Source organism: Brachyistius frenatus, unplaced genomic scaffold (genome assembly GCF_029030835.1).
Source record: "Brachyistius frenatus isolate BFR_SWC_R1_liver_20210118 unplaced genomic scaffold, ASM2903083v1 Contig_478, whole genome shotgun sequence".
NCBI lineage: Eukaryota > Metazoa > Chordata > Actinopteri > Embiotocidae > Brachyistius > Brachyistius frenatus.
Genome location: NW_027211077.1, coordinates 82,501 through 95,000, shown reverse-complemented (window position 1 = coordinate 95,000; position 12,500 = coordinate 82,501). Strand labels below are relative to the sequence as shown.

The 12,500-nt window shown below is 46.6% G+C and overlaps 1 protein-coding gene across 9 annotated transcripts in view; it reads left to right on the top strand.

Annotated features, from left to right (window-relative positions):
* Nucleotides 1-8,710: 8,710 nt before the first annotated feature.
* The window catches only part of myt1la (myelin transcription factor 1-like, a), a 58,244-nt gene continuing 54,454 nt past the window's right edge, over nucleotides 8,711-12,500 (top strand). For 4 of the 9 annotated variants that reach the window (XM_069687629.1, XM_069687631.1, XM_069687633.1 and 1 more), the window contains exon 1: nucleotides 9,273-9,395. The gene's annotated coding sequence lies outside the window, so the exon portion shown is untranslated. Of the gene's footprint in view, nucleotides 8,799-9,271; nucleotides 9,396-12,500 lie in introns of those variants that run through there. The other 5 variants (XM_069687632.1, XM_069687634.1, XM_069687628.1 and 2 more) reach the window with 4 other exon arrangements.

The following is a 12,500-nucleotide window of genomic DNA, read 5'->3' as shown; positions in this document are numbered from 1 at the left end:
ACGTCCCTAACGTTATTTACATCAAATTTCTTATTTTAACCCAAAACAGGATCTTTTCGAAACCTAACCAAATAGTTTTTGTTGCTCAAACCTAACGGCAGCGTAGCTTTCACGTCCAGAGGACGAAACGCTGTCCTCCAGTGGACGGACAGGTGTATTACACACTTTAATGTGGAGCACAGGTTTACTTTAAAGTAGAAGTTCCCTCTGTTTGAGTAAAATTGTAACTTTCCAGTTTCCACAGCTGTTTGTGCTTCATCTTCGTCGTCACCTCCTCTTCCTCTTCAGCGCTGATTGCGTGCGTCTCGATCGATGAGTCATCGCTCGGTCGCTTCGCTTCAATCCCTCTCTCTCTCCTCCTGCACAGAGGCCGTGCGAGATACGAAATGACCTACATAGCGTGGCGGCTCCCTCGCCTCGGCTGTCGTTTGCATTTCAAGGGGTGATGAATAATTTACACACACACACGCACGCACACACACACACACACACACACACACACACACACACGCACACACACACACACACACACACACACACACACACACCACACACACACACACACACACACACACACACACACACACACACACACGCACGCACACACACACACACACACACACACACACACACACACACACACACACACACACACACACACACACACACACACACACACACACACACACACACACACACACACACACACACACACACACACACACACACACACACACACACACACACACACACACACACACACACACACACACACACACACACACACACACACACACACACACACACACACACACGCGCGTGCACAATTCCCAAACCTCCCCGAACATTGAACGTACATCCCACCGCAACATGACAGGCCTCAATAACGTTAGATAACCGAATTCAAATATGGATGTGTGTGAGTGTGTGTGTGCTATGGAGGAGGTGGTGAGCTCTTCGAGGAGGTGTTAGCAGGAGATCTTGCGTGCCTGAGGTGCTGAGAAAACCACAGGTGAAACTTTCTGTCTGGTGGAAAAGGAGGAAGGAGGGAAGGGGAGGAAAAAAGAGAGGAGAGGTGACGAGGAGGAAGAAGGAGAAGACAGAGAGAAAAGAGGAGGGAAGAGGAGAGAAGGAAGCACGAGAGTAAAGATGAGGAAACGAGGAAGAGGAGCACAGAAGGAGAGGATGGAAGAGTTTTGAAGGTGGAAACAGGAGAAAAGGGAGGTGAAAGGAGATAGGAAATAAGAAAGGAGAGGAAAGGAGGAGTGGAGGAGAAATGAGGAGGAGGAACAGAAGATGAAGAAGGAGAGGAAAAAAGAGTTTAGGAGGAGGAGACAAATGAGGAGAGGAGAAACAAGATTAGGATATGATGAGGTGGAGATAGAAGAGATAACATGAGAGGAGGAAGAGAATGGAGGAGAAGACAGGAGCAAAGAGAAGGAGAGGAGAGAGGAGGAGGAAGCCATGAAGAGAAGAGAAGGAGAGGAGAGGAAAGAAGACATGAGAAGGAAGAGACAGGAGAGGAGGGAGTAGGAAGATGTGAAGAAGGTAATCTATCAGAAGGAGGAGGAGGAGGAGTAGGAGGTGGAAGGAGAGAAGAAGGGTGAAGCGATGATGATGAAGCTCATGAACCACAGATCACAGGAGGGCACCGAGGTGTATTTTGGGGTGGGGTCCGATGTGGTGGGGTATAATGGTGTGTGTGGGGGGGTGAGGTGTAGGGGAGGGTGGTGGGAGGGGGGGGGGGGTAATGCTGTAATCAGCTCACAGCAGGAGGAAAACCAGCTTATTAGCTCCTGCAGATCCAGTCAGACTGTATCTGAATCACAAGACCACTAATCCTGAGCAGTGAGGAGCTTTAGGCTCACACACACACACACACACACACACACACACACACACACACACACACACACACACACACACACACACACACACACACACACACACACACACACACACACACACACACACACACACACACACACACACACACACACACACACACACACACACACACACACACACACACACACACACACACACACACACACACACACACACACACACACACACACACACACACACACACACACACACACACACACACACACACACACACACACACACACGCACACAGACACACACACACACACACACACACACACACACACACACACACACACACACACACACACACACACACACACACACACACACACACACACACACACACACACACACACACACACACACACACACACACACACACACACACACACACACACACACACACACACACACACACACACACACACACACACACACACACACACACACACACACACACACACACACACACACACACACACACACACACACACACACACACACACACACACACACACACACACACACACACACACACACACACACACACACACTCACACACAAACACACACACACACACACACACACACACACACACACACACACACACACACACACACACACACACACACACACACACACACACACACACACACACACACACACACACACACACACACACACACACACACACACACACACACACACACACACACACACACACACACACACACACACACACACACACACACACACACACACACACACACACACACACACACACACACACACACACACACACACACACACACACACACACACACACACACACACACACACACACACACACACACACACACACACACACACACACACACACACACACACACACACACACACACACACACACACACACACACACACACACACACACACACACACACACACACACACACACACACACACACACACACACACACACACACACACACACACACACACACACACACACACACACACACACACACACACACACACACACACACACACACACACACACACACACACACACACACACACACACACACACACACACACACACACACACACACACACACACACGGTATTGTATTTCTGTAACATCCTCCAGCCCGTCAGCTCCGTGTCAAACGACACCTAATTATTAATCGATATTCTCCTAATAACAGTTTATCAGATGATAAAACGATGTCATCGCCGTGGTAACGAGGAACCTTCATCTCTGAGGTGAGTTCTCAGAGCTGCGTCTGCGGCCGCAGCAGGAACACGAGGTTCGAACAGGACAACGACGCCTCCGGAGGAGTTACATCCTCCACACACAGCTTCCTGTTTCATTCTCCTCCTGCGAGGCGTTCAGGGTCCAGAGACCGGAGCAGGAAGACTGACTACCTTCATCAGGAAGTAGTCAGAGTCTTTCCTCACGCTAACGTCACCGCGGGTACGTGGACATCTGTGATATCATCGTGGACCTGAAACTAGAGCAGAGACACGTCAGATTTTAGGAGAACAGGAAATCTTCAACGTGCCTTAGGTGTTCCTGAGCCCATGCAGTGATTTCCACCACATTGTGTCTGTTTTTAAAAGTGTCCCTGAAGATCACAGACATCGGGCGGAGCCACGATTTGTTGTTGAAGGTGAGAAACTCGCCTGTTTTCAACGCGCTGAGCGGACGTGTCGTCATGTTGGAGAAGCCCGTTGCTATGGCGACACAGCTCAGGTGGTTTGTGTTCTCTGGGTTTCAACAGACGCAGCGACAGTTAGGAAACAGAAGAAGAGGGAGGGAAGGACAATGAGGGACAGGTGAAACTAATCAGGGGGCGGGGCCAACAATCATACGTATTACCGCGCGCAGAGAAGAGTCCATATCAACGTAGACGAATTGTAGTCGTGTAGTTTGTCTTCATAACGGAGACAAGAGGACAACGTTTAAATGTTCTCCCTCCGTGACTTTGTACTTCCTGTTAGCTCGATGAACCGTTAGCCTCCATGCTGCTGAGTCGTTTCACCGCAGGAGGAATACTTTTAATACTTTAATACTTTTAATACTTTAATACTTTAATACTTTTAATACTTTAATACTTTAATACTTTAATACTTTTAATACTTTAATACTTTAATACTTTAATACTTTTAATACTTTAATACTTTAATACTTTTAATACTTTAATACTTTTAATACTTTAATACTTTAATACTTTTAATACTTTAATACTTTAATACTTTTAATACTTTAATACTTTAATACTTTAATACTTTAATACTTTTAATACTTTAATACTTTAATACTTTAATACTTTTAATACTTTAATACTTTAATACTTTTAATACTTTAATACTTTAATACTTTTAATACTTTCAGTGTACTTTGTTGAGAATGTTTCTGCTCTTTGACCTCTGAGGATGTGTTGAGTTTCTTGGATGGTTCTTCCAGATTGAACTTGATGAGTTTAAGGTTATATTAAACTGACATGATAAAACAAGCCTCCAGCTGTGCTACATCCAGATGTGGTGTTCCTGTCAGACTCCATGAGTGAAGGTCGGATCTCCATGAGTGAAGGTCAGATCTCCATGGGTGAAGGTCAGATCTCCATGGGTGAAGGTCAGATCTTCATGAGTGAAGGTCAGATCTTCATGAGTGAAGGTCAGATCTCCATGAGTGAAGGTCAGATCTCCATGGGTGAAGGTCAGATCTTCATGAGTGAAGGTCAGATCTCCATGAGTGAAGGTCAGATCTCCATGAGTGAAGGTCAGATCTCCATGAGTGAAGGTCAGATCTTCATGAGTGAAGGTCAGATCTTCATGGGTGAAGGTCAGATCTTCATGGGTGAAGGTCAGATCTCCATGAGTGAAGGTCAGATCTCCATGAGTGAAGGTCAGATCTCCATGAGTGAAGGTCAGATCTCCATGAGTGAAGGTCAGATCTCCATGAGTGAAGGTCAGATCTTCATGAGTGAAGGTCAGATCTCCATGAGTGAAGGTCAGATCTCCATGAGTGAAGGTCAGATCTCCATGAGTGAAGGTCAGATCTTCATCTCCGTGGTTCACTGATGGAGAAGTTGATATCGGAGATGGAGAGTCGCTGCAGCGTTCGGCGTCTGGAAAGATGCAGCGAGGCAAAGTGCAGCGCTCGCCGCCCATACATGCAGCTCCACGGTAGCCATCTTTATGTTCTTATCTCCCCCCCCCCCTCCCCCTCCCCCAGGCCAGGCTCAGACCTGCTGTAATTGACTTTCTCCCACTGAGCCGCTGGAGGCTTCAGGCTGCAGAGCTGCACCGAAAAACCTATTACACATTGCTGCACACCTCCACTCCCCACCCCCCACCTCCACACCCCTACACCCCCACACTCTCTCACCCTCTCACCCTCTCTCACCCTCTGTCACCTCTCACCCTCTCTCACCTCTCACCCTCTCTCACCCTCTCACCCTTTCACCTCTCACCCTCTCACACTTTCACCTCTCACCCTCTCTCACACTCTCACCCTCTCTTACCCTTTTGCCTCTCACCCTTTCATCTCACCCTCTCACCTCTCACCCTTTCACCTCTCACCCTCTCTCACCCTTTCACCTCTCAAACAGGTGTCACCATGTCGGCCCAACATGTTTCTGATGTATTTCCAGTAAACATATAGAGATGAACAGCTGACTCCTTTCCTCTGCTCAGGTCCTGGAAGAGGAACAAACATACAAACAAACATCATCTATTTGTTTGGTCTCTTTCATAGATTTGCCAACTTAAATAACCACCAGATATTAGTGAATAAATGATGTTGATGTTGTCTGTAACATGTGACAGAAGTAAACCCAACCTCTATAAACGTCCTGAGACTTTGTGCTCGGTGTTTGGGGCGGTCAGAAAGCACCTGTAACAGGTGTGGCAGCAAAGCATGAAGCTCTGTTAACAGCATCATCACTGTTTATGTGAAAGGGAAATTCATTTGACATTTATTTATTAAATTTAAATCTCTTTAAAGCATTATTTAGAAATTCTGAAAAGGACAAAAAGTAGATGTATGTGAGGTCTGCGCTATAAATACATTGACAGTATATCGTCTTGGCAACTGGTGAGAGCTTCGTGTTCTCTACTGATCTGTGCTGAGAGGACGGAATGTATAAAAACAGCATGCTGAAGACGGCAATAAAGATGGGAGGAATCAAAATTTGGGAAATATTTCCAAAGATTACTGTTGTTGCATCTTAATGGGTGTAGACCTCCGGTTAATATGTAAACTACTGGAGCAACTTCAACCAATCAGGATGCAGCGAGAGTCTACCACTACTGCAGCTACGTAAAAAAGCTTCGTCCCACCGACGCTGGTCGCTGATTGGTCCACCTGTCGGAGCAGCTGAGTGACATTCATGCTGGCAGAGTTTCCAGACTAACATAACGAAGTGGAGTCAGAAGTGACCATATTTGGGCGAGCTGGGGACAGCAGCGAGGCCAGGCCTGTCAATCAAACCAGCCCCGCCCCCAAACATATCTGTTAGAGTCCTAATATGTAAAGAATGACGAGTTATTTCCAGAAGGACCAGAACACTGATCAGAAGTTTATCTGATGACACCACGATGACTGGAAACATTTACTGACTTGAACTTGAAGCTTTTTCAATGTGAGTCTATCTGAGCCAGCTGCTCGTGTGCAGACCCGAGAATTCCTTCTATTTCTATATCGTCTATACTTTATTTTATCAGGCAGGAATGGGAGGGTCAGGACGCAGTGGGAGGACACACAGGTCCTCCAAGGTAATCCGACACCATCGTGACGTTCTGCAGGGTTAACATCTTAATGATGATATCATGTTTAGAACAAACAGGAAGTTCCATTTCAGCTGATCCTCCAACACCAGAAGTCTGCAGCCTCGTGAACCGTCATCAACCAGAAACCATGGCAACCACCGTCGAAGCCGAGCCGCGTACCGACACGTTGTAGTTCCCCCTGAAACTCTACTGCTGTTGTCCGTGTCACTTCTTTCTTTCTGTCGTATTTTAACTCAACGTCCTGCAGCTGCTGGTTGTTCCAGGTGTTTTCTGATGTTTTTATTTCATCTGTTTTCTTAAATTGAGCTTTCTTTCTTGGCCACCGTAGGTTTCAGTCATTCTGTCAACGCGGCTGCTGGACGGGCTTGAAAGACTGGAAATCAATTCTCACGTTTTTTCCAGACTCAAAAACCGAAGTCTCGTAAAGACGTGAAGGCAGAGAGAGACGGGACGGGGAGAGAGAGACGGGGAGAGAGAGACGGGGAGATGCAGACAGACAGGAAGAGAGAGACCTGCTTCTTCTCTCCGGCTCCATGTTTTATTGAAGGGAGAGTCTAACTAGGTCAGTCCGTTCAAACCGAGCCGCTCCACCACGTCTGTCCTCACTTCACCACGGACGGCTGTCAGAGACGAGAGACGGAGACAAGGAGGTGAGATCATAGGAACCAGGAAGAGGATGGGACTGGAGGGGGGGTGAATTCAAATGAAAGTATAGTGGACAGATGTTGGATGTTGACAGGAAGTTGCTCTCATGGTCCGTGATGCTTCCAGGAAACAACCTCAAAAAGAAAAGATGTCAACGTGTTCGAACAAGAGTTCACGAGGAGATCAAGGAGACGTGTTTTTATGTCGTTATCTGCGCAAATAAAAAGGAGAACAAATGTTTGAATCATTCAGAGTTCATAATTTATTAAAGCTTTATAAGCTTTATTATTTTTGTCAATTTGAATATTTCTTTCTATAAATTCAGGACTGGACGACGATTAGCTGAGCAGTCATCATGGAGTCATGATCATCGTGAGGTAAACTCATCTGATCAGTGTTCTAGTCCTTCTGGAAATAATCATTCATTACAACGTCAACGTTCATCATGTGATGCTCACCGAGTGTTAAACAACTTTTTATTAGCAGAACTGGATCTTTTCTGTCCCAAAACATTTGGAGCTAAAAGGAGCTAAATAAACGCCAAAAAGGTTGAACAGCTGTTCATCAATAGACGGTAAATTAAAACAAATGTAATCTGTGTCTGAGAAGTGAAGCAATGCTGAAGGGCCTCAAAGTGCAGTACCACTGAGGGCCACCAGGGGCTGCAGCTGACACTAACATTACCAACTTTCCCTCTAACTGAAGAACCCCCAAAAGAAGAAGAATAAAGAAAGACCACCAAAACAGAAGCGTATGAAACGTTTCAGATGATCCAGCTAATAACTTTTAGATTCAACGATCCGTCAGGAGCCAATAGGAACGCTTCGTTTGACCAGTTGGGAAAATTCCTCCTTCGGTTTGTCACTTTGCTCGTCTTGTTATCTCTTAAAATCACCATGACGACCCCTCAGAGGAAGTTTGACCTCCTGGAAAAGTGCTGCAAGACACCCCAACCAAAAAAATCTGACATCCCAGAACTTATTTTAATAGTTTATTATAAATATAAAACCCAGATATGAACAGCAGGACATCTACTAATAGAGTCACAGTAGAAACCAGAGTGGAGCTCCTTTGTTCACAGAGACGAACAAAGGGAAGTACACACAGCGCCTATAGAGAGGCTGTGTGTGTGTGTGTGTGTGTGTGTGTGTGTGTGTGTGTGTGTGTGTGTGTGTGTGTGTGTGTGTGTGTGTGTGTGTGTGTGTGTGTGTGTGTGTGTGTGTGTGTGTGTGTGTGTCTGTCTGCAGGGTAGAAAATCAACACACACACACACACAGAGTCTACATGCTTTGAATTAATTCACATGGGGGGGAGTGAATGTGTTGCCATCCTTGGAGCCTGCATGCGCACTACTCCCCCCCTCCTCCTCTTCCCTCCCCCTCTCCGCGGGCGCGTCGCCGTGTTTGCGTGCGCGTCACCGAGAAATAAAGAAGAGGAAGAAGAGGAAGAGGAGGAAGGAGAGAGAGGTACCGCTGTCTTCTTCTTCTTCGTTTACTGCTGCAGTGTCTGATTCTCCCTCCACCATCTTCATCATCATCATCATCATCATCCTCTCCTCCCCTCCTGTCTGTCTGTCTGCCCCCCTCCTCCCCCTCCTCCCCCTCCTCCTCCGCCAGTGAAGGCATGGCCAGCTCCTACAGCGACAAAAGAGAGAGGGAGGGATGGTAGAGAGACGCTGAGCGGGAGAGAGAGAGAGGGAGAGAGAGAGAGAGGGAGAGAGAGAGAGAGAGAGGGAGAGAGAGAGAGGGAGAGAGAGAGAGAGAGAGAGAGGGAGGGATGGTAGAGAGACGCTGAGCGGGAGAGAGAGAGGGAGAGAGAGAGGGAGAGAGAGAGAGAGAGAGAGAGAGAGAGAGAGAGAGAGAGGAGCGAGAGAGAGAGAGAGAGAGAGGAGGGATGGTAGAGAGACGCTGAGCAGGAGAGAGAGAGAGAGCTAGAGGGAGAGAGAGAGGGAGAGAGAGCGTGAAGGGGAGAGAGAGAAGGAGGCTGCAGACTTTCAGAGCAGAGAGGAAGAGGAGAGGAGGAAGAGGAGCAGGGATTCAGGACTCTCCGTCGTCGCAGCTTCAGTATGTTGTTCTTTCTCTTATTTCTGAGCAGCTGCATGTCTCCATCACTCCTCTGGTTCTCCTTCCTCTGGTTCTCCTCTTCTGATTCTCCTCCTCTGGTTCTCCTTCTGATTCTCCTCCTCTGATTCTCCTCCCCTGATTCTCCTCTTCTGATTCTCCTTCTGATTCTCCTCCTTCTGATTCTCCTCCTTCTGATTCTCCTCTTCTGATTCTCCTTCTGATTCTCCTCCTCTGATTCTCCTCCTTCTGATTCTCCTCCTCTGATTCTCCTCTTCTGATTCTCCTCTTCTGATTCTCCTCTTCTGATTCTCCTCCTCGTCTTGTCTTGTCTCTCAGCTGTCAGTCCTCTCATCATCTTCCTGTAATATTCTGTGGTATGTTCCTCTTTACGGGGACGCTGTTTTCCTCCGTCCTGCTGCTGTTGGTGTCCCCGTCTCCTCTGATCTGTCCCCGATCTGTCCCTGTCTCCTCTGATCTGTCCAGTTCTCTTCTGCTCTGTCCCTATCTCCTCTGTCCCCTTCATGTCCTGTTTACTGTCCATCAGCTCCAGTGTGCCGTGACCTTACGGCACCTTTAGATTACGTCTAATCTCCTGTTTCATTCATGTCTATATATATTATATATTATATATATATAATATATATAATATATATATATATAATATATATATATATATATGATTCTGTTATTCTATGAGGTGTCAGCTGCTTATATTCTATAATATATATCTATATAATAACATGCGTGTTGGTCTAATCTTTCTCTGATGACTTCATGCTGAGCTGAAGTCTGTTGTGACCTTAAGAACCTTTTTATTACGTTTATCTGCTGTTTTTAATTTGAACATTGAAATGATTAATGACTGAATCATCGAGCTCGGTGCTAAAATATTAGTAATTAACTGAGATTTGAAGATCTGAGTAAAATAACAGAACTTAAGTTGAAGTAAATTTGATGTGATCACTAAAGAGGGAAGTCTTGTAGTAAACATGAAAGCTGTGAACATCTCCTGGTCAGAGGAGGAGCGACAACCTCACAACAGATTACAAGTTAATCCGTTTTAATAAAACCTGGACATGCATCAGACTTTGTGTTAAATGTTCGGTGAGCAGAAGGAAGTTGAGGAGCAGAAGGAAGTGGAGGAGCAGAAGGAAGTGGAGGAGCAGAAGGAAGTTGAGGAGCAGAAGGAAGTTGAGGAGCAGAAGGAAGTTGAGGAGCAGAAGGAAGTTGAGGAGCAGAAGGAAGTTGAGGAGCAGAAGGAAGTTGAGGAGCAGAAGGAAGTTGAGGAGCAGAAGGAAGTTGAGGAGCAGAAGGTTGGTGGATAGTTGAGCTGTTGCAGAGGAGAAACTTGCATGTTTTTCAGTTCCCTCCAAACGTCACAGCAGACGTGATGTAAAGTTTGAAGACGAGGAACTGTCATCTGATTGGTCGTAGCTTATCTGACCTGCTCATGTTGAGACATGGAGGACATGTGCAGTCTGTTCCTGATTGTCTCCGTCCCTCAGCGGTCTGACGGTTGTTGTCTGACTGATCTGGGGTCTGTTGTTGTGGTTCTGGCTGTGCAGGATATTCTCATCTCATCTGGTCGGTTTGGACTCACCAGAATCGAAGCTGCTTTTCATGGCTCGGCGTGAAGCGACGTCTCTCCCGACGGTTTTTCAGAGTAAACAAACAAAGTAATGAGAATAACTTGTTTCCTGTCTCAGACGAATCAGAGCCAGTTCAAAGCTCCTGATCTCCACCTGTGTGACGGAGGATATGAAACACGGCTCGGCTGACACCCGACCGGTCGTAGCTGCTCTCAGATCAGTTCTCCAGCTGTAGCTGTGGTCATCACGGCTCAGAGAAACCAGACCTGCTGCAGCAGTTCAGACCCGGTTCTGTCCAGTCTGGTGGTGAGAAGAAGAATTGATCTTCTGTCTGTCATTCAGATCCGCTCCTCATGAAATGAAACAGATCCGGTTGCAACAACAATGAAAGTAGTTTTACGACCGCAAAGTCCATCAATCATCTCAACAAGTCTGCATCTCACAACATGAGAAAATGAAAGCCAGAGTAGTGAACCGTTTAGAGTCCTGCAGAACCAACAATTCATGACTGAACGTAACAAATCCACTTCCTGTTCTGTCACCAAACAAAGAGCTGGAGATACTTGGTGACTTCATCCGGCCTCGTATCTACCTTATGTTTGCTTTGGCTGTCCAACCGGTTCGATAGTCGGCCTCGGCCTGCTACATTTATCTGGTTCCATCAGTTGTACCAAAACCCACTAAGTAGAAACTCCTCTGGTTTCAGAAACCTGTTTTATAAAAATAGAACATGCAAACATGAAAATTTAGACCTGAGCTGTGTTGAAGAGTGAAACTTTTGACTTTAAACTGAACTGAACAGAAGCAACAAGCTGAGGGTTCGGTTTGTTTCATGGTCTAACAGTTCAGAGAGTTCCTGAACGCAGCGCGGTGATGCACGGAGCAGCAGGAAGCAGCGACCTTCATCAGGACGTATTCAGAGTTCATCATCATCACTGAGTTCAACACGTTAACGTGACCACTGGTACGTGAACATTAGTGATGTCACCATGGAAACCTGAAACTGGAGCAGAGAACTTTTGGGGAACAGAAAATCTTGAACACTCCCGCTCACAGCTGACTGTTCCTGAGCCCATGCAGTGATTTCCACTGCAGAATCAGGGCTGTTTTTAAAGCAGTGCTGCCTGAAGGCCTGAAGATCACATTCATCCAATATTGGTTTCCAGCTTTGTCCCTTGCATCAGATTTTGGGTCAAAATTTTGGGGAACAAAATCTACAACACACCTGCTCACAGCACGTTGTCATGTTGGAGGAGCCTGTTGCCATGGCGACACAGTTCAGGTGGTCCACAGCGAATGTTCCCCTCAGAAGGTCCCAGTGGAACTCTGTGTTGACAGTCTGACTCTGGGGGACGAATTCACGGTGACACAAAGAAAACCCACCTGGTGTCTCCTGACCTGAAGCCTTCATCGGTCTTGAACAGTGAAGCTCCGCCCGTCTTGAAACGTGATGTCATCAGAACACCTCGCCGGCTCATCGCTTCGTCGCCGTAGACTTTCTGAAGACTTTCAAGGG